The sequence below is a fragment of the Eptesicus fuscus genome, chromosome 4 (assembly GCF_027574615.1).
Source record: "Eptesicus fuscus isolate TK198812 chromosome 4, DD_ASM_mEF_20220401, whole genome shotgun sequence".
Taxonomy (NCBI): Eukaryota; Metazoa; Chordata; class Mammalia; order Chiroptera; family Vespertilionidae; genus Eptesicus; species Eptesicus fuscus.
Window position 1 is genome coordinate 41668688 of NC_072476.1, and position 5124 is coordinate 41673811.

The 5124-nt window shown below is 34.5% G+C and overlaps 1 long non-coding RNA gene across 1 annotated transcript; it reads left to right on the plus strand.

Moving 5' to 3' along the window:
• The first annotated feature begins 708 nt into the window (after nucleotides 1-708).
• LOC129148707 (uncharacterized) lies at nucleotides 709-4302 on the plus strand. The gene is made up of 3 exons (XR_008555668.1): nucleotides 709-754; nucleotides 1775-1886; nucleotides 4143-4302. It is a non-coding gene; the product is annotated as an uncharacterized LOC129148707 (long non-coding RNA).
• The last annotated feature ends 822 nt before the right edge of the window (nucleotides 4303-5124 follow it).

A 5124-nucleotide genomic window follows, 5' to 3' on the forward strand; every position in this document is an offset into this window, starting at 1 on the left:
TGGATTTTAATGTTACAAGCAAAGTTAGGCAATATATGCAGTATGCTGCTAGTAAAGGACTTTAAACAAAGAAAGGGCAAAATTGGACTGGGATAATGTATTGGAGTATAGAGAAAAGGGAAAAAGACTATTCTGGAAAGTTGCTGCGATTTTCCATATGAGGAATTATAAAGTACTAACTAGGCAATACAAGGAGGAGATTTTTTAAAAAGAAGTTATAAGCTTATATATTCAGAGAAAGTAGAATTAATGAGTCTTAGAGATTGAAAAAATAATGAGAAAGGATGAGAAAAATGTAGATGGCAAGGTTTCTATTCTGAGTGACTGAGTATGAGAGAATATAAGATGGAGAAGATATATGAGAGAACTTTGATTTGGAATTATTTTTGAGAAACCCTGGAAACATATTGGAAATGTGTTTGAGGCTTAGAAGAGAAGTTTAAACTGGAACTATATATTTTGATTTTGTGGTTCATGAGCATAATTATACAGTATCTGACCACTGAGTTCAGAATTTACAAAGAGAAGCACATCATAACAGAAGGAAATATCTTGGAAATATTCAGAGAGGTGATGGAAATGATGTCATAATGCACTTAAAGAAGAAGAGGAAGAAAATGGAAGCAGGAGAAAGACAAGAGTAGTCAGGGATGAAATGTCAGTGTTCCAGGTCTTTGGTAGTCAAATCTGAGTGACAGGCTGTGAATGCTGAATGCTAGATCAAGATCATTAAAGCAGAAGACAGAAAAGACTGGTGAGATCAGAGTGATCATGAGTCAATAACATGAATGTGAAGTCTGAAAGAACAATGACAAAGGTTTGGATGAAGAGAAAGACATATATACCCACAATGCATTAGGGCTCTGAATGCGCAACACACCAAGCAAAATGATAGAAACGTGTGGTTTATTTCTGTGCAATTATTTAAGTAGATTATATACAAAGATATCAAACAGCTTTTACATTTTCAGATTAATGATCTGACAAATATATTAAATGGCACTGCTCCAAAAGGGCTGCAGGGCCCTATAATATCAGGTACATGAGAAAATAATAAACTAGCTACCTTATGGATTCATAAGGAGAAATTACCATTAACTGGCCTTCTTTGATCACATTCAAGAGTCAAAGTTTTGTTTCATGGGATTTAATTTCTTATTATGTGGTGTCTTATTTATATGAAATAGCCTTTTTTAGCGGGACAGCAATAACTGATATAACTATGACTTGTGTAAATAAAACTTGATAGTGATTAATGGCTTCCATTACATTCAGAATCTAGGTTCAATTTCTGCCTCTGGAGATAGAAGCATACAAATTCTACACAAGATGAAGCAACATTTTCATATTTATATTTTATGAACTACTCAGATTTGTAGTATATGAGTATTTCACTTGTATTTCACATCTCTATATGTATTTTAAACTATTAGGTTCTTCTTCTGTACTTTTTAAAAAGAAATCTTTCATCTTTGTTCTCTATAAAAGTCATCGGCCAAGTTTATGTTATATCATAAATCCATTTTTCTTTCTTTTTAAAAAATCCTCACCCAATAACATGTTCACTGATTTTCAGAGAGAGAGAGAGAGAGAGAAAAACATTGATTGGATACCTCTATACATGCCTGACCAGGGCCGGGGTTCAAACCTGCAACCTAGGTATGTGCCCTGCCCAGGAATCGAACCTACCACCTTTCAGTGTACAGGATGATGTTCCAACCAACTAAACCATGCCATATAGAAAATAAATCCATTTTCTATTTTATGTATGCAGTACAACCATATGATTCCCTGTAACTATGAATGATGATTTTCAAGCTGAAGCTTGGAACTATTTCTCCAAAAGCATGTCTCAACATTAAATATTAAGACATCACTTTAAAAAGGTAAGACACACAGGCTGTAGCAAAGGTAATTAATGTTGCAAGGAAAGAATTAGACAGGAAAATAAATTATCTAAGAATAATTCTGGGCTGTCAAAAAATGTTCAAACTGTGCAATGATAGAAAAACCCCGGTCCTTAATGTTTTCATTTCTCTCTTCCCTCACTCTGTTGATCCAATCTGCTATCAGTCTTTAGCACTCAAGGCAATCCTTAGACCTCAAATAAATGTATACAGAATTTTTAAAAAACTTCTTTATGATTACTTTGCCTTCAGAACATAGAAAATGGGAGTTGCCAGTTGTCAAGTATGTTTATGTAGCAAATGTTTTGTTTGCGAATATCTTGCCTTAAGAAAAGAAGAGATGGGAGCTTTGAGTTGTCACATTGATTTTAGTGTTGAATATATTACTTTAAGAAAACGGGCATAGCTTGTATTTGTCAGCAATTGCTAACAATAAAAAATGTATCTATTTCTAGTGTGGCTGCATTTTATCTCACTAAGAAGTCAAAAGTTAATGAGTTGATAAACAATAAATCTCCCACTTATGGTAGTTGAAGTAGAAAAAGACATTCCAAGATAAAGCCTGTGAGCAGAGAAGAATTGCACCGAAGGGCCTGTTCTGTTGGTCTGGAGCTTTTCAGAGAGCCAACATAACTCTCCCCACTTTCAATAAATGTTAGGACCATGACCACCATGTCAGATACAGACAATAAAATTACTGGCTGTCACATCCACTGCCATAGCATCTAGGTGCAGCCTCCTGGTCCCTGCCTAAAAATATTCTCATTCCTGCAGGGGAAATAGCCAACTGGATGATCCCACTTTCAATTCTCTACATTAACATCCATGCTACAATAGTACTACCATTTGAATAGCCTTATTCAAATAGTGAGAAAAGTGTTACTTGAAATTGCCTTAACCCCTTGGTTTAGGGAAGTTAAAAGAGGCTTCCACAATTGGAACATTCATTGGAGCACCTTGCCCTCTAAACTCCCTGTCAGGACTATGAAGTAATTTTTGATAGCACACCCAGCGAGGTCAGCAGTGCACTTAGTTTCCTGAGTCTAATGGATGACAAGTGACCATAGATATGCCCTGTGTTCCGCAAGGGGCTTCTATTAATTCATGAGGCTCTGGAAGGGACAAGGACCAACTTCAGAAGTTGCAAAAATCATTCCGATATTTGGTGAGGCTTGTCTGGAGGCTGCCCTGACTCTTATTTATGGGTTGGCTTCACATTCTGAGAATGAAGCATTCCATTTTCACAATTAACCAGGTGAAGTGTAATTCCAACGACAAACTTATCTCAGTAACAATATTTTGTATTAATCTCTCCCACTACTTTGACTAAAGTTAGAAATCATGCTCAAATGAGAATATAATATTTTTTTCTGCATAAAAAATGAAAATAAAGTATTTGTATATCTTTCAAGAGTAGAGGACATAGTGTTTCATGTCTGAAAATTATTTCATTACACAGCAGAGTTATTAATCTTGCTTGCTTCTTCACCAAACTTCAGTGATCAGGCATCCTGCCTGTTGCTTTCATTATAATGTGCTCTTCAACAGTGAGCCAAAGATAGATGTCAAGCTTGAAGAAGAGGTTCATTTAACTTCATGTACTTTGCAGGGAAAGCCTCTGATGATTGTAAGATGTCATCAGAATTAATTACCAAATGGATGAATGAATTTTAAAATGAGGTTATAATTCATTGACCAAATTTTTGTTCACCATTCTTTAATTATGATGAGCCTATTCCATCTTAGATCAACAATCTTCTTTCTCCTTAATTGATCTCTTGTCATCCTTGGACAAAAAGTCATTTGTTAGTGCAGGAAACAAAGTTAAACAATGAACCTACAGATGTTGAAGGATTTTTGTCTCATAAAAAACATGCTATGCAGAGTGCTTGCAATGGATAGAAATGGATAACACACAACACATACACACACACACACACACACACACACACACACACACACACACACACCATATGTGGATTATTTTAACCAGGGTTGATATTCAAAATATGTAACAACTAGTACAGCATGGATCTAACCATCAGATTGAATGAAAAGCTTAATCAGAATGAACATTGCATATCCTACTGGTCTAGCCATATTAATACATTTCAAATATTACCTTTGAAAAATGTAATTTGCTCTCCTCATCTTTATTTTACTTTAAAATTAAAATGTTATTTATAACTCTCAAGTCAGATTCTAAAACTCTGTATTCTTCATTGATATTTGCAGTGTAAACTTGGAGATACAACCTCAAATGCTACAGAGGCAAGTCAGAAATAAAAGGCCAGGAAGTGCATAAGAGAGCTGGGAGTGGCAAAGTATACAACGTGAGAGTGTGTTTCCTCAACCAAAAATATTCAAATTCAATTCTGTTCAGGTCCAAACTAATGAGCATGCCTGGTCCAATAAATATCTTCAAATGCTCTAATGTTTTCTAATATAACCAAGTACTTCTGAAATGCATTGCATTCCTCTGATGGACCATATCATTATGTCAAGGAAGTAGAATCATTTACAATAAAAAATAAATAAAAATCAAAGACAAAAGATGCTAATGTATCTCCTAGATTATAAACTGGGAGATCATGGGCCATGTCTTATATCACCCTTATGCCTACCAGGCTATTCCTCATTCTATATGTTATCAACACAGAATGAATATACATCTTTTCTGTTTGTTCTTTAACTATTTTAACATAAGGTTTTAATTTTTCTGAGCAAATGATTATAAAGTATAAATAGAAAACTACTTCACAAAGCCATTATAAATTCTAAATGGTAACATAAAAATGTAATATCATTACTATATTACAGGTCAAATTACTCAATACTACTAAAGGTTATATGGAGAAGGAATACATACTATCACAAATGCACAATGCTCTCAGAAGATTGTCAACTCCGTATGACAAAAAGCTTCCATAAGAATCTTGAAAAACCTACATACAGCGCTATCTAGATTTGACAAACCAACATATCATTCATTCGTTCAATGTGATTTCATAACAAATTTTAGCAAATTTGTTAAAACACCATGGAGTTGCTACAGAAATTCCTGGAGTTATGCCTCAATCCTAAAGAGACTTTAAGGAAATTCTTTCAATTAAAGAATGAAGGTGAAGAAATCCACCATTCAGGAGGGACCATTAGAGTAGAATATAGCACCCATTTCTCCTTAAGTTTGATAATTCTCCAACAAATCATGCACAAT